Here is a 20,998-nt window from a genome sequence, read left to right on the forward strand (position 1 = left end):
AGTGTTAAACACAAACATGCACCACCTGCTGGCCAGACTAAATAAATACGCTTCAAGAAATAAATACAGTTTATACTCTTAAAACCCACTGTTTTGTCACATTAAGTGAATGCCCATGACTCACCCATGCTGCTCCCATGGTCACACCTCCTTTTGCATACTATAAGATTATTGTTGCCAATTAGCACCAATAATTGATTGGTAGCACCTAATTGGCTCATTAGACTATTTAGTTGTGCATGGAAATTTCAGCGCCATTTATTGAATCAGAAACAAAGTGCCCTCAAAGATTTTGATCATTAAACTCAGCAATCATGATTATGCCATCATAACCCTCCCCCAAACAATCCTGTGAAAATACATAATTGGACATCATGAGGTCAGTAGTCAGCAGCACAGCTGCCATTTGACCTGAAATATATAACTCACATTTAAAGTTATACATACTTTCAGAGGCTCTACAGGGACAGTTCTGTAACAGTGTGCTTCCCTTTAGACACGCCAGGGGTGGGTGTTAGTAGCCTATTCTGTGTGCCTAGATTCTGCTAAATAACAGCAGTGTAACCTGGTGTCAGCATGCCAAACATGTAGGCACCTGTCCACATGCCATGGAGCTGGCATGAGTGCAGTCACCTAAATGCAGCAGAGACATGTATAACTTACAGTATTGTGTAAGTTCACATATGTAAGTGGGCACTCCGCCTATGACCCGCTCATGCTGCATCCCTTGCAATTATGCACTATGCAAGAGAATCAAATATTTACAGCATACCATTTCCAATGGGTGTGGAAATGATATCACTTAGTTTATAGAATTGCCCTTTATTTGTACATGTGTCAGCCTTGTAAATAAATGCACATATGATGTTAAATTTTAAGGGTAAAACCTAGTCAGACCTGCTGTTCGTGTTACAAGTTGGACATATACCGTGAAATACGTGTAGCAGTGGAGGAAAAAGGAAGAATCGAGAGAAATCCCACATGGAACGTAGCAGACAAAAGTGGGAAGTTGGAGAAGGCTTGAGATGTTCATCAATGAAAAAATACTTTGTTGCTGCACAGTGATCCAAAAGATACGATGGTGCTAGTACATAGATTACTTTAAAGACAAAACAATAAAATTTAAATTGAACTCTAGCATGACCCCGTGACCACTCTAGCATAACTCTTTGTGTTAAAAGATAATTTGGAGTCCAATAGAATACTTTTATTGAAGAAGAAAACTGATACAAAGTCTGATTAATTCTAACACTATTTTCCTTTTCTAAAACTGAGTAACTAAACAATAGAAATTTAAGGGTCTGCTTACCAAGCCACACAGCATTGCCGACACAGCCCATTCAAAGTGAATGGGCTGTGTCAGCACTAGAGTACAGCAGCCTCGTTAGCGGCTTAGTAAACCCCAGTGTTAGTTTTTTCTGCATTTAACTTAAACTTACGTATTTTCATCAAGAGTTCTAAAGTATTAATAACATTGTGAAGTAAGACTGAGATGCAACTGTCAAATTAATAGGGACCATAACTGTAATATCAGTGGACCTCACGCGTCACCTAGATAGGATTTTAGATAGTGCTGGGGAAGAGCCGGCAGTCTTGGTACATGTGGGTACCAATGACATAGGGAAATATGGGAGGGAGGGAGGTTCTGGAAGCTCAAATCTAGAACCTCTAGGGTAGCATTTTCTGCTCCCCATTCCATGTTCAGGGCCCAAGAGACAGGCAGAGCTCCAGAGTCTCAATGCATGGATGAGACAATGGTGCAAGGAGGAAGGGTTTAGATTTGTAAGGAACTGGGCATCATTCTGGGGAAGAGAGAGCCTATTCTGGGATGATGGGCTCCACCTTAACCAGGGTGGGTCCAGGCTGCTGGCATAGTCATTTAAAAAGGAGATAGAATTCTCAATCGCGGATTCCAAGATGGCTGCTGGCTTTCACGACTAGCTGCAGCACTGTCCTACCTGATGCCTAAAAGAAGAGGAAGGGCAGCTGCCCGCACCCCTCAGACCCCTTCCCAGATACCTGGACCGATTGATCGGTTCGTGATGCTGCAGAGTTCTGGTGGAAACTACCCCTGGACCGGCCTGAAATTAGACACTGGCGATGTTGAGGAGCCTTCGGCGTCTTTTGGGCCAGAAACAACGCTGAGTCCCGAGGAGAGAATTCCGCCCTCACAACCAGTGGCAACGAGCTCCCCGCTCTTGGGGACGACGGCGTCTTCCCGGAGGGGTACTTTGACGTCAGACTCACTGGGGACCCAAGTACAGCTTGAAGCAGCGGGAGAAAAGAGGCAAATGCCTCTAGAAGAAACTCGTTTGCCTGGAGAGATATTGCGAGGTATGGAAGCGACTGGTGAGAAGAAAGCTGAACAAGAAATTATATTTCCTGCTGGCTTGACTACCAAACCGAAGGAGGTAACTTTAGATTCATTGTGGGATTGTATGTCCCAGTTGGGACAAATGTTTCTTTCCTGTGCAACTAAACAAACTCAGCTAATAAATGAGATGGAACAAGGATTGAAAAACAAAGAATAGAAGTTGAGAAAATGACTCCTAGACTAGATACAATGGAACAAACTTTAAAAAAGGTAGAAAATATACAACTGTCTATTGTTAAAGATGTGTCTAGTTTAAGAATTAAGACTGAGAATTTTGAGAACTATAACAGGAATCAAAATCTGCGTTTTGTTAATTTTCCCTATATACCGTTGATAAAACCTGGGGACATGCTAAGAAGATACCTGCTTGAAAATTTGTGTATACCAGAGACTAATTAACCGCCTTTTCAAAGGTTTTTTACCTCCCTCAAAAAATGACAGCACAACCTTTACAACAGAGTTTGGATGTAACAGCTCTCCTTGAGACATCGGATACTCAACAGGCCATGGCAATGACTTTGGTCGCAACCGTGGCCTTAGCTCCTGATAAACAATGGTTGTTCCAGATGTTTTTTAAGCATAGGGAGAAACCATTTCTTGGTCTTCGTATGTCCTTATTTCCGGATTTCTCAAGAGAGACTCAAAAGAAAAGGAAACAATTTCTCACAATGAAACCGGGAGGTACCTTCTTTTTGAGGTACCCATGCAAGTGCATAATAAGGTTTGATAATGTCAAATATGTTTTTATGGATCCATCTCAGCTTTCAAAACTTATCGCTTCTAAGATGACAACTGGATTATAATGAATATTATATCACCAATCCCTTCGCGAAAGCTATTTCCTTTAAATTTTTCTTTTGCTTAGTCTCCTCTATTATTGATCTAGGAATCCCATTTGTGGACTTGAGTGATAAATTTGAAATAGCTGTTGCTATAATTTAGGAATTATGTAAAGATTTTCTTTAATTGTATCACTTTCTTTCAAGAGTTTGTACTTGATTATAAATATTGTAAACTATAAAAAAATAAAATAAAAAGGAGATAGAGCAGCTTTTAAAACTAGAATCTGGGAAAAGGCTGACAGTTGTTCAGAAGCGCATGGTTCGGAACAAGGAATATTGTGTTAAATTCTGGTCACCGCATCTCAAAAAAGATATAGTAGAATTAGAAAAGGTACAGAGAAGGGCAATGAAAATTATAAAGGGGATGGGACGACTTCCCTATGAGGAAAGGCTAAAGTGGCTAGGGCTCTTCAGCTTGGAGAAAAGGCGGCTGAAGGGAGATATGATAGAGATCTATAAAATAATGAGTAGAGTTGAACGGGTAGATGTGAAGCGTCTGTTTATGCTTTCCAAAAATACTAGGACTAGGGGGCATTCGATGAAGCTACAATGTAGTAAATTTAAAATGAATCTGAGAAAATGTTTCTTCACTCAGCTTAAAAATTTACATCAGGCATGGATGCTGTTCAAAAATATCATCCTGGAGCCCAAGCCAAATATATTCCGTGTATTAAAAAAGGAGGAAGGACAACCAAACAACAGCCAGCATGATTAAAAGGTGAGGTAAAGGAAGTTATTAGAGCTAAAAGAAAATCCTTCAGAAAATGGAAGAAGGATCCGACTGCAAATAGTAAGAAACAGCATACGGAATGTTAAGTCAAAATGCAAAGTGCTGATAAGGAAGGCAAAATGGAACTTTAAATAAAGATTGTGTTGGAGGCATAAACACATAGTAAAAAATTTTTTTAGGTATATTAAAAGCAAGAAGCAGGCAAAAGAATCAGTTGCACTGTTAGATGACCGAGGGGTAAAAGGGGCACTCAGGGAAGACAAAGCCATAGTGGAGAGATTAAATTAATTCTATCTCTGTTTCAGTCTTCACCAAGGAAGATTTGGGAAAGATACCAGTGCCAGAAATGATATTCAAAGCTGATGTCAGAGAAACTGCATGAAATCTCTATAAATCCGGAATATGTAATGGTGCAATTTGACAAACTGAAGAGTAGCAAATTGCCTGGACTGGATGGCATTCATTCCAGAATTGAAAAATTAACTTGCAGAACTATTTTTAGTAATATATAATTTAGCTTTAAAATCAAGCATGGTACCAGAAGATTGGAGGGTGGCCAATGTAACGCCGATTTTTAAAAAAGGTTCCAGATGTGATCCGGGAAATTATAGACCGGTGAGCCTGAGGTCGGTGCCGGGCAAAATGGTAGAGACTATTATAAAGAGCAAAATTACAGAGCATATTCAAAAGCATGGATTAATAAGACAAAGCCAACATTGATTTAGTGAAGGGAAATCTTGCCTCACCAATCTATTACATTTCTTTGAAGGGTGAACAAACATGTGGATAAAGGTGAGCCATTCAGTATTGTGTATTTGGATTTTGGAAAGGTGTTTGACAAAGTACCTCATGAAAAACTCCAAAGGAAATTTGAGAGTCATGGGATAGGAGTTAGTGTTTTATTATGGATTAAAAACTGGTTAAAAGCTAGAAAACAGTCAGTAGGGTTAAATGGAGAAGGGTAGATAGTGGGGTTCCCCAGGTGTTTGTGCTGGGACCACTGCTTTTTAATATATTTATAAATGATCTAGAGATGGGAGTAACTAGTGAGGTAATTAAATTTGCTGATGACACAAAGTTATTCAAAGTTGTTAACTCGCAACAGGATTGTGAAAAATTACAGAAGGACCTTACGAGACTGGGAGACTGGGCGGCTAAATGGCAGATGACGTTTAATGTGAGCAAGTGCAAGGTGATGCATGTGGGAAAAAAGAACCCAAATTATAGCTACGTAATGCAAGCTTCCATGTTAGGAGTTACTGACCAGGAAAGGGATCTAGATGTTATCGTTGATGATATATTGAAACTTTTCTCAGTGTGGTGCGGCGGCTAAGAAAGCAAATAGAATGTTAGGTATTATTAGGAAAGGAATGGAAAACAAAAATGAGGACGTTATAATGCCTTTGTATTGCTCCATGGTGCAACCACACCTTGAATACTGTGTGCAGTTCTGGTCACCGCATCTCAAAAAAGATATAGTGGAATTAGAAAACGTACAGAGAAGGGCGATGAAAATGATAAAAGGGATGGGATGACTTCCCTATGAGGAAAGGCTAAAGCAGCTAGGGCTCTTCAACTTGGAGAAAAGATGGCTGAGGGGGGAGATATGATAGAGGTCTGTAAAATAATGAGTGGAGTGGAATGGGTAGACGTGAATCTCTTGTTTACTGATTCCAAAAATACTAGGACTAGGGGGGCATGCAATGAAGCTACAAAGTAGTAAATTTAAAACAAATTGGAGAAAATATTTCTTCACTCAATGTGTAATTAAACTATGGAATTCTTTGCCAGAGAATGTAGTAAAAGCAGTTAGCTTAGTGGGCTTTAAAAAGGTTTGGCTAGCTTCCACTGCTTATTTCTGGGATAAGCAGCATAAATTATATTGTACTGTTTTGGGATCTTGCCAGGTACTTGTAACCTGGATTGGTCACTGCTGGAAACAGGATTCTGGGTTTGATGGACCTTTGGTCTATCCCAGTATGGCAATACTTATCTACTATAATAAAACTCACCCTCAACGTTCTGAAGACAACATTCTGAAGTCACTCAGTCACTCCCTGAAGGGTTCATGGATTCATGGTGGTGAAGCCACAACAGTGACCATGTCTCTCTGCCCCGCCCTCGCATGACGGACCAATCAGAAAAAACACCCTCAACATTCTGAAACACAAAGGACCATCACAACACCGTTCCCAGGCAACACTAAGCAACGTAAGATGGACCAATCAGAGGAAACTACGTGACAATAAGGGAGGAGCATTCCCCAGCAGAATGGCTCATTATCTGTGCAGCACGGAGAGCACAGAACCACCGCTGGAACGAGAGAAGAATATTCCTGCTTTGGGTATGTGCAAAAATAGACCGGGGGGGGGGGGAGAAATTTTTAAATGCCTAATGCCAGTACTGAAGAGTGCCAGAGGGCCAATAGCAAAGACTATATTTGGGATCGCTTGACATGGAGTCGGAGGAGCCGGAAAACAACGTGCCCGTCACCATCTGGGACGTGGGTGAACAGGACAAGCTTGCGGCCCAGCTGGAAGGATTACCCGCGACCCAGCCAGCAGCAAATAGCGACCAAGGAAGGGGGAGGAGTACTCCTTCCCTGCCTAGGAATCGCTGGAGACTGGCTGCCAAACTAACGAAACAACCGCACACCGACGCACCACCTCCATCATTCGAAAGGCATCCACTCTTTCTTCAACAGAAATGCAAACTAATAATACAAAACAAACAAAGAATACCCGATTTCTCAGGCGGCTGCAGGTAACTCCCCACCCCCTTCCCCTTTTGCCGAAGCGGCCAAGGACGTACCCAACCATCCCCAGCCTCAGGGGATTCCCCGAGCACCCGGAAAAAGACGGTGCTGATTCCTGCAGCGCATAAATGTTCCAGCATTCCCCTGCAGCCGGCCTGAAATGGACCAAACATACCGGATCACCCCCCGACGGCCCGAGACCGTGCTCTTCTCCCTTTCGCCAACTTAAAACAACCATCCCCGTCCTCAGGCATGCCGTCACCCACCTCCAGGATGCCCAGAACCCCAGCCCAATGGAAAAAGATGGCGCTGCTTCCAACAGCACATTTCTCTTCCAGCGTTCCCCTACAGCAGCCCTGAAATGGCCAAAAAATACCAACAGACAAAGAACGTGCTCCTCTACCTTCCGCCCATCTAAAACAACACTGCTGCCTCAGCACAACACAAAAGAAAAAAACCACCACTCAGCAAAGGCTGACCCCCCTACAACCACATTTACATTTCACCAACAGAAAGACCCCCCCTCCACAAACCTCCATGACAGACAAAACCACACACAATACAACAGAAACACACCCTCAAAGCCACACACCAATCCAACCCACTTTGCCAGCACAGCACATCCCACAACCCCCAAGCAAAAAACAAAACAAAAAAAGACACACATCAACAACCTGCACACACACCGCACCCGCACACACTCTCACACACACACACACACACACACACAAAATAACTCTGTGACACATACACACACACACACACACACACACAAAAAAAAGCCACATGCTAGCGCCCGTTTCATTGGTTTCGGAAACGGGCCTTTTTTACTAGTGTACTTATAAGACCCTATCCGCCACCACTGCTTGCCTCTGTACCCACCGCTTGCTTCTGTATCCGCCGCCTCCACTTGTAGCTATGCCCGTGACAACCACAGCTCACCACAGTTTGGTCACCAAAAGGACTCGATATCCGGATGATATATGGAGGGTCCCGCAGCAGTCAAGTTCAATAATACTCCAGGAAGGTGGGAACGGAGCTACCTAAACAGCGATTCATGCAATCAGATCCAAGGTGGTGGGGAACAGCGAACAGCAGCCACTTGTCTCTCTCCAGAATCACATTCGAGGCAATTCACCCAAGAGGTATTGCCCACAGACCACAAATGAGTAAATCCAGGTCCTGCCATGCTGTTCAGATGCCATGAGCGAGAGCAAAATCCAAAAAATGAGAGCAGAGTCTCTCAAAATCCAAGCAGGCTAGAGCTTTGTAAAGTGAAGTCCTCTAAGATTGCTATTTATATGATAAGCTATGCTTATATATAGGTATTTTTTCATATTATTTTTATTTGTAGGTTCCACTCATAGACCTAAAAAGAATGTATTGCTAAGAGCTAATTATTGGCTGATAGAGATGCCCTGATAATGCCTTCTAGCCTTCTAAATGATTCAAAAGCCTTTAAATGAAAGATCATGCCAGAATTCTGTGAGTGGGAGGGAGGGAATTAAACTCTAAAGTGAGGCTTCCTTTCACTGTTAGCTGTGCTGTGCACTAATGCTGTGGTAAAATCAACAGGACCTTTCAATGCTAGCCTATGAAACTGTAATAGAGACTTTCAATGATAAAACTTTTCCCTCAACTGCCTTTGCTAAATAAGCAGAGTATCTTAAAAGAAAGATCTGAGATTACCTATTTAACGCTGTCTGCCTTTTCCCAAGTTTTCAAACAATTTCCCTGCAGGTAAAATAGTCAGTGAAGTTTTCTTCCTGTCTGGAAGTCCTCTCACATAGATACCCTGTTAGGAAATTACCCCCATAGCATGCAATCATCTTCATATATTTATAACCTTTTGTTTTAAAAATTCCCTATACTAATCACCAAAATGAAGTAATAAAAATGTAAACAGTATAAATATCCATCACTTGGTAAATCATTTTTTAAAGACATTTCATTAATTGGAGTTCCTCCATGATTTTAAATGTGTTCTGATGTCCATGCGGCCTGGTTTTTTATAGGGAAAAATGAGACAAGTGAAAATGAGGATCATAAAATACTGTTTACTAAGACGTGTTATAGGCACTTTAGCATCTTTAACGCGTGTTAACCATGTACGCGCCTACAATGTCCCTATAGGCACCTACACAGTGCACGCGCTAATTGTAGATGTATTAAAAATGCTAACGCGCCTTAGTAAACAGGAACCCTAGCTTGTTGCGGCACTGAATATGGCTGTGCTTTAGGATTGATTGGCTTGGAAGTGATTGTGATTATTTGACACATATGGAATAACGGTTATTGCAACTAGATCCTGTGATTCATTTGGTCCAGACTGAAAGAGTCATACAGAAATAATTCAGTCATATTATCAGTGTGATATATTTTCAGGGCTGTATTTGATTTCACTACCATGGTTTGACTGAAACACTGTCTTCAGATCTCTGGCACATGAAGATGAATAATTTTTTTTGGTGACATTAACCTAATTATATTCATGCTTTCCAGTTGAGATAAAAAAATATCTAATTTTACAGCTATAATTACCCTAATTGTTTTATTTTGATCTTGGAATTATTTCTCATGCAATTATCATTTGTCATAAACATAAGTGATCACTGGCAAATAGCTAAAACTTGTGTAGAAGGATAGTATCATTATATAAGGAATAGAATTACTTCTGAGCCTACTAGGCAAGCAAAATCCACATGTCTGTTAAAATAGCATGGATCATATCTTGACAAAAAAGTATAGTGTGAAATATAAAAATGACAAAAAAAACCTATTGAAAAATAAGCCCTAGGGTCCTGCTTACTAAGCAGCGTTATAAGTGCGTTAACGTTTTTAACGCGCGTTAACCATGTATGTGCCTACAATATCCCTATAGGCGCCTACATGGTTAGCACGTGCACTAAGTGTAGGCACACTAAAAACACTAATGCACCTAGTAAACAAGGCCCTTAGTTATTTTTTCCTGAGAATCAATCCAAAATGTACTGTATACAAAATGATAGAAAAAGCCTTTTAAATCAGGGGTTCTCAACCCAGTCCTGAGAACACACTCAGCCAGTCAGGTTTTCAGGATATCCACAATGAATATGTATGCGATGGATTTGCATCCCATAATGATGGAAATTTATTTTGGGTCAAAAGAACTTTCAAAGTTCTAGGTATAGTATTAGGTTCTTCACTTACGATGGAAGTTCAAAAAGTATTTTTTAAGTTGAGGCAATTGTGTTTAGTACGTTCTTATTTTTTTCCAGATCATTTTAGAATTTTAGTTCAGTTGACGATTTTGGCACAGATTGATTATTGCAACTCTCTTTATCTTGGTAGTGCAGTCACAGGATTCAGTTTTTGCAGAATACTGGGGTGAGGTTGATTTACAATAGAACAAAATTTGATCTTCTAATTCCTTTGTTTGTGGGGCTGCACTGGCTTCTATTACGGGTCTGTGTCTATTTTAAGGTGGGATGTTTGCTGTATAAAATCTTAGAAGGTCATTATCCAGATGGGCTAATCTCATTGATCACTTTTGTTAGGTTCAGATACAGAGTATCGTAAATGCAGTCGCTTACTTTTGAGTTTTCCATCTGTAAAGAATTTGAGATTTAAATCTCTTTTCAGATTTAAAGATTTAAATTCCTTTTTGTATCAGTCAGTGAATTTCTGGAACAATTTACCATATGAGATTCACTCTTCATTGTGTTACTTGCGGTTTCTGAAATTATTAAAACCTTTTTTGTTTTCTAAATATTTAAATAGGTTGAATTAGGAAGCAATTATTTGTAATTATTCCCCGACCCTACCACCAGTTTTTGGGCCCTGTTTACTAAGGTGCACTAAAAGTTTTAGCGCGTGCTAACCATGTAGACACCCATAGGAATATTATGGTTAGCGCGTGCTAAAAATGCTAGCGCACCTCTAGTCGGCTTAGTAAACAGGGCCCTTTATGAAGTACTCATCTATGTTAATTTGCTGTTTAATCCCATTCATTTTGCTGCTGTTTTTGCTAGGAACATTTGTAAACCCAGGGTGCAGAAACAATTGTCGAACATCCTGCTTATTCCAGCCCCTTCATGCCTGACATAAGGGTCTCAGCTTTGATATGTGGATATACACAGGCCTTGCAAAGCTGTGAATAGGGAGGCAGAGTATGTCCAGTGGCAGCACACTGAAAGACCAAAAGCAGTCTAAATTTCCTTTTTTTACTCATCTTCATATGTACAGTATTTAAAATACACCATTAATAAATCAGCTTCACTGAACAAAAATGTAAACAATACTCAAAACAAACCCAGTGAAGAAGTGAACTTTCAAGGAGGAAAAAAGATCTCATACAACTGCAGCAATCAAAAAAACACACCGCTGCAACACGTAATCATGGACCAAAATCCCCCTTAAAAGATTTTTTAATTCTTAATTGCCCCAGATACAAATAAGTACCTGTACTACTACTACTACTACTACTTAACATTTCTAGAGCGCTACTAGGGTTACGCAGCGCTGTACAATTTAACAAAGAGAGACAGTCCCTGCTCAAAGAGCTTACAATCTAATAGACAAGTGAACGGTCGGTCCGATAGGGGCAGTCAAATTGGGGCAGTCTGGATTCACCAAATGGTAAGGGTTAGGTGCTGAACGCAGCATTGAAGAGGTGGGCTTTATGCAAAGACTTGAAGACGGGCAGGGAGGGGGCTTGGCGTAAGGGTTCAGGAAGGTTGTTCCAAGCATAGGGTGAGGCGAGGCAGAATGAGCGGAGCCTGGAGTTGGCGGTGGTGGAGAAGGGTACTGAGAGGAGGGATTTATCCTGTGAACGGAGGTTATGGGCGGGAACGTAAGGGGAGATGAGGGTAGAAAGATAGTGAGGGGCAGCAGACTGAGTGCATTTGTAGGTAAGAAGGAGAAGCTTGAATTGAATGCGGTATCTGATCGGAAGCCAGTGAAGTGACCTGAGGAGAGGGGTGATAGGAGTATATCGGTTCTGGCGGAATATGAGACGTGCAGCAGAGTTCTGAACAGACTGAAGGGGGGATAGATGGCTAAGTGAGAGGCCAGTGAGGAGTAAGTTGCAGTAGTCCAGGCGAGAGGTAATGAGAGCGTGGACGAGAGTTCGGGTGGTGTGTTCAGAGAGGAAAGGGCGAATTTTGCTGATGTTAAAGAGGAAGAAGCGACAGGTCTTGGCTATCTGCTAGATATGCGCAGAGAAGAGAGAGAGGAGTCAAAGATGACTCCGAGGTTGCGGGCAGATGAGACGGGGAGGATGAGGGTGCTATCAACTGAGATAGAAAGTGGAGGAAGAGGAGAAGTGGGTTTTGGTGGAAAGACGATAAGCTCGGTCTTGGACATGTTCCGTTTCAGGTGGCGGTTGGACATCCAGGCAGCAATGTCGGATAAGCAGGCCGATACCTTTGCCTGGGTCTCCGCGGTGATGTCTGGTGTGGAGAGATACAGTTGGGTGTCATCAGCATAGAGATGATACTGGAAACCTTGAGATGAGATCAGGGAGCCCAGGGAAGAGGTGTAGATTGAGAAGAGAAGGGGTCCAAGGACCGATCCCTGGGGAACACCAACAGATAAGGGGATGGGGGTGGAGGAAGATCCATGAGAGTGAACTTTGAAGGTGCGGTGGGAGAGATAGGAGGAGAACCAGGAGAGGACAGAGCCCTGGAACCCAAATGAGGACAGTGTGGCAAGAAGTAAGTCATGATTGACAGTGTCAAAAGCGGCGGATAGATCGAGGAGGATGAGGATGGAGTAGTGGCCTCTGGATTTGGCAAGGAACAGGTCATTACAGACTTTAGAGAGTGCTGTTTCTGTCGAGTGAAGAGGGCGAAAACCGGATTGAAGCGGATCGAGGATGGCATGAGAGGAGAGAAAATCAAGGCAGTGGCTGTGGACTGCGCGCTCAAGTGTCTTGGAGAGGAAGGGTAGGAGGGAGATGGGGCGGTAGTTGGAGGGACAGGTAGGGTCTAGTGATGGTTTTTTGAGGAGTGGCGTGACTACAGCATGCTTGAAGGTGTCGGGGACAGTTGCAGTGGAGAGAGAGAGGTTGAGGATATGACAGATGGAGGGGGTGATAGTAGGAGAGATGGTGTTAAGTAAGTTGGTGGGGATGGATCAGAGGAACAAGTGGTGCATTTTGAGGAGGAAAGAAGGCGGGCGGTTTCCTCCTTGGAGATATCAGGAAAGGAGGAGAAGGAGGTCTGGGTTGGTTGGTTGAGAGAGAGGGTTGAAGGGTGAAGAGGAGGAGGTGGCTTGGTAGTGAACTCAAGGTTGATCTTTTGCACCTTGTCGCGGAAGTAGTCAGCCAGTGATTGAGGAGAGAGTGGGGGGGGAGCGGAGGGCACTTTGAGGAGGGAGTTAAGGGTGGCGAAGAGACGACGAGGGTTAGAGCTGAGAGAATTAGTCAATTGGGTGTAGTAGTCCTGTTTGGCAAGGAATAGTGAGGACTGGAAGGAGGATAGCATGAATTTGTAGTGAAGGAAATCTGAATGGGTGCGAGATTTCCTCCAGAGGCATTCAGCAGATCGGGCGCAGGAGCGAAGGTAACGGATGCAAGGGGTCAGCCAGGGCTGGGGATTAGTACACCTTGTGGGATGGGAGGTGGATGGTGCAAGGGTGTCCAGAGCAGAGGAGAGAGTGGCATTGTAAGCGGAGACAGCCTCGTCGACAGACATGATGGACATGATGGAGGGGAGGAGATTAGAAATACTAGATGATAAGGTGGGAGGGTCAATAGCCTGGAGATTCCTGGAAGTAGTGGTTAATGGGCGGGGCTGAGGGGGAGGGTGAAGAAGTGTGAAGGTGATCAGGTGATGACCTGTATACAATATGTAAGCCGCATTGAGCCTGCCATGAGTGGGAAAGCGCGGGGTACAAATGTAACAAAAAAATATATATATATATATTATATTCTAGAACGGCACTTCATAGAATGTAATATGAAACACAAAACTTTAAAACTTAAAACATTAAAAAATCTTTTAAGGGGGTTTTTGATCTATGATTAATTGTTGCGCTGTGGGCAGAACAGCCGCTAAAAAGACCAGTGTGGGGTGTTTTGATTGCTGCAGTTGTATGAGATCTTTTTTCCTCCTTGAAAGTTCATTTCTTCACTGGTTTTGTTTTCAGTATTTAAAATAGACATAAGGAGGAAACAGTCTGGAAGAATACAGATTCTACAAATCATATACTTTTTTTTAATGCTTTCTCCTTTCTTGTTTTATCTTTGCAGTGCCATACCGCTGTACTTGCGAGCTTCATAATGCAGACATGTATTGGCACTTGGGTGATAATGCAGTTGAAACATGGCTGCAGGCAAAACCTTTTTTCTTTTGGTCTTCCTGCAATAAGCGGATGTAAAATGATGTGTATAACATTGGAAATGAGAGCATAAACACATATGACTAGAAGGAGATCTAGATGGATACTAAAAAGAGCTATTATAGCTATCTCCATTAACATTAAATGTTACCTTTTCAATGTAACCATGACTTTGTAGTATGTTAAAGGTTTAATATGGTAGTATCTCTCTATATAAAACGCACCTCCAACGTTCTAATGAAGCCTCCCAAAGTCCCACATTCTAAATCCGTGGTGGTGTAGATCAAAGTTTGCCCATGAGTGTTTGCCCCGCCCTCGCGTCAAACATGATGAGGGCGGAGCACAGACAACCAATCGCATCGCGCACCTGTTGCTACGCGGCAAAACGTGACGTAAGACGCATCGTGGACCAATGAGAACGAACTACACGAAAGAGAGAAGGACTACCAGCAGTTGACAATTAAGGGATCGCTGAACCGTTGCTACGCGACGTACCGTAACGACAAACGCATCGCGAAACGGGAACAAAGGAGCAGAAAGAGCAGCACAACCGGTCACTTTCTGAACAGCAACGAGATGACGAACATCGCTGGAAGGAGATTTCAGCGCCCGGTATGTGCAGCCTCCTTAAAAAACGCCCTACCAGAAAAAACTAACCAATGACCCAGCGTCTCTGGCACATCAAACAAGTTGACTACCACTTCAGACACCCCCCCAACAACAAACAAAACGCAGCCTTCCACACACACAGCCACATAGCCAAAACTGACAAATGCAACATAAAAATCTCTAACACTCACACAGACACACGCGCACTGAGCCATGCACAGACAGCATCTCTCTCACACACACACAAACACACACACACACTTCCCCACCCCAAAACCCCTTCATTCACAAACTGAAACAAGGCAGCCTACCTAACAAACGCCCTCCAAGACAAAACTAATCACTGTCCAAACGTATATGGCACCTCAACCAAGTTGCCTCCCACTTCAAACAACCCCCCCCCACCCCCAAAGAAAAACAGCATTCCACGCAAACGGCCACATAGCCAAAACTATCAAATGCAAAATCAACATCTCTCTCACTCACTCACACACACACACACACACACTGTGCCATGCACACACAGCATCTCACTCACTCACACACAGTCACTACCCCCCCCCCCCCCAAACCCTTCAAACACAAAGTGAAACAAGGAAATTACACACCTGTGCACCTCAAAGACACACACACTGCCTTAAATCACCCAAACCCCTCAAAAAACAACAGTAACACATTACATGATGTGCTAAACCGGTACACCCCCCCTCAGAAAAAGCACAGACAGCATCTCTCTCACTCACACACACACACACACACACTTCCCCACCCCCCACCAAACCCCTTCATTCACAAAGTGAAACAAGGCAGCCTCCCTAACAAACGCACTCACAGACAAAACTAACAACTGTCCCGACATCTGTGGCACCTCAAACAAGTTGCCTCACACTTCCACCCCCCCTCACTCACACATACATGCACTGTGCCATGCATCTCTCTCACTCACACACACACACACACAATCCCCCACCCCTTCATTCACAAACTGAAACAAGGAAATTACACACCTATGAAACCACAATCACCCACACACACCCTATGACCACCCAACCCCTCAAAAAAAAAAAAGAGACACATAAAATGATGTGGGAAAACGGTACCCACCCCCCAGAAAATCCCACAACACCAGCATATCTGCACAGATTGCTCATGCAACTCACAAACTCCCCAAAAAAACAATAACTAGCCCAACCTCAAAAACCTCCCTCTACTACAGGACAAAGGGAAGTACAGGGGAACAACATCAAAATCAATCACAGAAACATGCAACTACCCTCTACTCCCGACACACACAGTCCCCCCAACCACAAAAACAACATACATGATTTCTGACTGCCACTGACACACACAAAACACATGCAAATGTCACACAGCTCATTTTTCAACATTATATTACACATACTACAACAACAAAAAAAGAATTTCAAACACGGAAAAACATTTCAGATAATAATACAATGTGCAACATTAATGGCAGAAACTCATCACCTTGCTAGCGCCCGTTTCATTTGTTTCAGAAACGGGCCTTTTTTACTAGTGGTCTAATGATAGTATGTTAAGGTCTGTTGTAAAGCACTGCTCACACGTGGATGTGACCTGAGTGTCCATGAAGACTTCTCGTGAGTTCGTAGGCTTTTTCCCGGCCTACTCACCTGCCACCACCCACGTAGCTCTGCTTTCAGCTACAACCACCCACTGGCAGGAAAATACTGTCACTGAAGCTTGTTCAAAATATAATCAAAATAGGTAGCCTGTGGTTAAGTAAATAACAAAACACAACTCACAGGTAAAAAGTAAACAACAAGGTCCCGTACCTTCCATCAAGGGTTGCAGGCTTCAGACTTGGCTCCGGTGTTCTTCACCATAGCTCTACTCCAAACTTTCACCTCTTATAGGGCAGTAGAGTCCTCCTCCAAACATCACCCTGGGACCAGATTAGAAAGGTATACCTACCTATTGTTCCTGTTGGAGGAGCTGAAGGGGCTGTCTTTTCCAACTGTTCCCTCAGAGATCGATTCGGCGGTCCATAGATCAACTTCCTATTGACTCTGGAACTGATTGTTTGTGGTCACCGCCTTTATCTCATATTTCTGAGATCCTTTACCCGGGGGGGGGGGGGGGGGGGTGGGATGTAGACACCCTCACATCTGTTTAGCAGCTGCCAAAAATCTCTGATCTCTGTACCACAAATTCAGTTTGCTTATACTGTTCACTAGTCAGTTGAATATCCTTGCCCATCTTGAAAAATAAGGTTGTTTTTTTTATCTCAACGTTTTAAATTATCCTACCCCCCCCCCCCCCTGTTTTTTTTTCCCAGTGGTTGTGGTCTCTGTATGTTGTTCAAGTTAAGTTGTGTTTTTCTTGAAAACATGTTGTTACATGAAAGGACGTGTATTTAGGAATTCCATGCAGTCTTTTTTGCAGTGTTTAAAGACTGTAAACATAAGTTCAATAAAAATCATCTCTGATAGTGTGAGTGTCCAGTCACGTTTTTTGCATCTCAGTGGGGCTCTTTAGTCAAACACTCAGTTGAACCCAACTCCAAACAAATACAAAATCTTTATTTCAAACACACACAAAACAAATGCTAGTCTTACCATTTGCTGGTATTAAGTAGTATAAAAACTACCTCATACATACAGGGTGAGGGCATAGTCCTGGGGCCTTTCTTTTCATCTTGTCTTCCCAGCTTCCATTTGGAACAGGGTTTCTGAATTCTTCCACTGAGCTCTGCTGGTCATTCCAGGTTCTCCAGCTAAGACCCCCTTGTTAAGGTGAATTTGGCTGCTATCCCTTAAGGACGATTGGGGATCTTGTTTGTCTACCTCTACACATCATTGAGAAAAAAATGCAGCAATAAATTCTTATTTCTATAAACATTTAGGGATATTTCAGATATGGTTTTCCTGTGTTTTCTAGGGGGTTTTTGTTTCCTTCTGAGCTCTAAATTTTTCCAACCCATGTGCAGCAGTCCAAAGTGGTTTATTGGAACTAGAAGGTGTCCCAGACTGTTGGGCAGCTGGCTGTAATGGAAAAGCTGTGCTCCATGGGAGTTAAACGTGCCAGTAGAGGTGCTTAATGACTATGCATGCTCCCAGTTCAAAAACTGCAGATTCACACAAATCATTGCTCAAGAAGAAAGTGGTGAAGGCAGTTAGCTTAGCAGAGTTTAAAAAGGGGTTGGACGGTTTCCTAAAGGACAAGTCCATAAACCGCTACTAAATGGACTTGGGAAACATCCACAATTCCAGGAATAACATGTATAGAATGTTTGTATGTTTGGGAAGCTTGCCAGGTGCCCTTGGCCTGGATTGGCCGCTGTCGTGGACAGGATGCTGGGCTCGATGGACCCTTGGTCTTTTCCCAGTATGGCATTACTTATGTACTTATGTAAGTGAAGAAGCAAGAACAGATTTTGTATTCATATTTATAGTTTGTATTCATATTTATGGTGCTTTGTGGAATTGGAGTTAGAGGTGGTTTGTCCTTTATGGTGGTCAGAGAAATGTTGAGGTTTTTTTAAAAAGTCCAACAGAGATTATATGTGACCTTAGAGAAGTCCATAAGTTATCCAGTGAACCTGCATAACAAGATCAAAGATAGTGGTTTAATCCACTTGAGTAAATAGATGGCATATTCGTATGACCTACCAACTAGAAACACATCCGAATCAACACGAACGTACCTAAATCTGCACTACCAAAGCTGCAAAGGACTCAAATACAAATCAACCTACGCATCCAGTTTTTCCTACATTAGCACACAACTGTAGAACGCTTTACCAAAAGCCTTGAAAACTACGTACGATCACCTAAACTTCCGGAAAACACTAAAAAACAAACTGTTTAAAAAGGCATACCCTGCCGATCTAACATAAATGCCTGATATCTGCAACACATCAAAACTAAAGTACATAATGGACATAACACAACTCTTCCATTATACAATGCCCTAATGTGGCTGTGCCACATGAACTTTATCTTACCACAGCATCACTTTGTATTTGTTTACACCGGAGTCTGCAAACGCCTCTCCGGTACTATGTAAGCCATATTGAGCCTACAAATAAATGGGAAAATGTGGGATACAAATGTAACAAATAAATAAATTGCAGTTGGAAGGCTCAGAAGCAAGGAAGTAAAAGCAAAGAAGCAGATATGAAGAAAATCTTATATTTAAAATAATTGTATTCACTACAGTAAATTTAAAAGAAACAGACTGTGTTTCGCCTTTTGCAGGGCTGCATCAGGGGCAAAAAAAAAATTATTAATAAACAATTAAAATCCTAATAAATAAATAAAATCACAAAAACCAAGGGAGTCTTTTACTAAGCCATGGTAGTGTTTTTAGCTCGGAGTAGAAATCAACTAGCAGTAACTGCCAAGACACCCATAGGAATATAATTGGCGGCTCAGTGTTTACCACCAGCTGATTTCTACCATGAGCTTAAAATGCTACTGCAGCTTAGTAAAAAAAAAAAAAAAGTGCATAAAAGTAAATAAATATATAAATGATTACATAATTCCACAAACATAAAAAACTATGCAAATAAAGGAACATCAATATTAAATATAAAACCACTAATAAAGGACATAAATACTATATTAAATATGGGTAGTTAGATACGTATGTGTAAACATAAATAAAGTAAATGAATAGTTAGAAACATGGAGATGAGATAAGAGTGCATACCCACTAGGTATAAAACATAGGTATCACCTTTGTGATAAAGTAGCTGGGAACAAATAAGAAACAGAAACCATTAGGAAATCTCCTGCAGTTCATAAGAAATTTGTTAGCTCTCTATGAAGCCATAGTGAGTCCAACAAGCAGCCCCCCTATAGTTTTCTATATATTTAAAGCACCGGTCAAAAGTGAGCTTACCAAACAAACAGAAAAAAATATAAACAGGATCCATACCTCACCAATCAGCACCATGCAAGCCAACTTTTCAAAATTATTGGGGGTGCTAAACCCAGTGGAAATTACCTCTCTTTGTACACAGTCCAAGAGTTTGTTCAATATTGGGGGTGCTCAAGCACCCACAGAGCTGGCTCCTATGAATCAGAACTATATAGTAGAAGATAAGAACTCTAAAATCAGCATTTAAAACAGCCACACACAAGAAGTAAAAGACAGTGGCGTAGCTACGGAGGGTCATTGGGGCCTGGGCCCCCCCCCCAAATTGTCTCTGGGGCCCCTGGTTTGTTAGGCGGGGGTCCCTAACCCCTGCCAGCTAAAACATTTGTCCCGCGCTGGTCTCACTGCATTGCCTACCCTGCTCTTCTCAGTTGTGTCGTGCATGCTCATTTTAGTGAAACTGAGCATGCGTGACACGTCATGCATGCTCAATTTCATTAAAATTTGCGCGCATGGCGCAACTGAGAAAGCAGGGCAGGTAATGCGAGACCAGTGCGGCACAATCATTCCACCTGCTGGTAGGTGGACACAACCCACTGGTTTCTGGATTCATCTGCTGATGACGCTATGGAAAATGCCGATTTTTACTAGAGCACAGACCCAAGGTGATTTTACCAAGCCATAAGGAAATCTACTACAGTTCATAAGGGATGATAGTTCAATCATAGAGAGTATGACAAACAACTCCCCATAGTGTTCTATACATTTAAAGCACCAGTAATGGGTTTACCAAGCAAACAAAAAAAAAAATATATGTTCAGGAGCCATACCTCATCAGTCAAAACTATATAGCTAAGAAACAAAAACAGCACAGCTCTTTCTCCAACATACCTTGTAACTGTAGTGAATCAAACAGGCATAATGCCCTTTTATGCTTAAAGCACAGGTCAAGGTGACTTTACAAAACAAAAAAACTAAGGGCCCTGTTTAATAAGCTGCGCTGTAGGTATGCAAACTTTTTAGCGCGTACTAATGATAGAGACACCCATAGGAATATCGCAGCTTAGTAAACAGGGCCCTAAGATAACCCCAAGTATCTCGTGTCACATGAAAAAATATACTTAATCATAAAGGCTATGTCCTAAGTGTACATTAAAACATCAGGGGAGTACTAGAAAATCAACATTTAAAACAACAGCATATAAGGAATAAAATGCACACTTGTTAGCTCTCACTCCAGCACACTGTGCAGTGCCACTAGCTGCATAGTGGATCAGATGGACACTTTCCTGTAATGCCTTTTTATGCTTTAAGCACAGGTCAAAAGTGACTTTACCAAACAAAAAAAAAAAACAAACATCTGATTGTGCCACATTAAAAAAATATACCTAATCATAACTACCCATAATTAATACAGTATTTATGTCCTTCATTAGAGGTTTTACATTTAGGGGCCCTTTTACTAAGCAGAGCTAAAAAGTGGCCTGTTCTGTTTTTAGCACATAGGT

General features: G+C 42.1%; 1 protein-coding gene across 1 annotated transcript in view; it reads left to right on the forward strand.

Annotated features, from left to right (window-relative positions):
• The window catches only part of STXBP5 (syntaxin binding protein 5), a 789,999-nt gene that overhangs the window by 486,929 nt on the left and 282,072 nt on the right, over positions 1-20,998 (forward strand). The window lies entirely within an intron of this gene.

The sequence above is a fragment of the Microcaecilia unicolor genome, chromosome 3, assembly GCF_901765095.1.
Source record: "Microcaecilia unicolor chromosome 3, aMicUni1.1, whole genome shotgun sequence".
Lineage (NCBI taxonomy): Eukaryota > Metazoa > Chordata > Amphibia > Gymnophiona > Siphonopidae > Microcaecilia > Microcaecilia unicolor.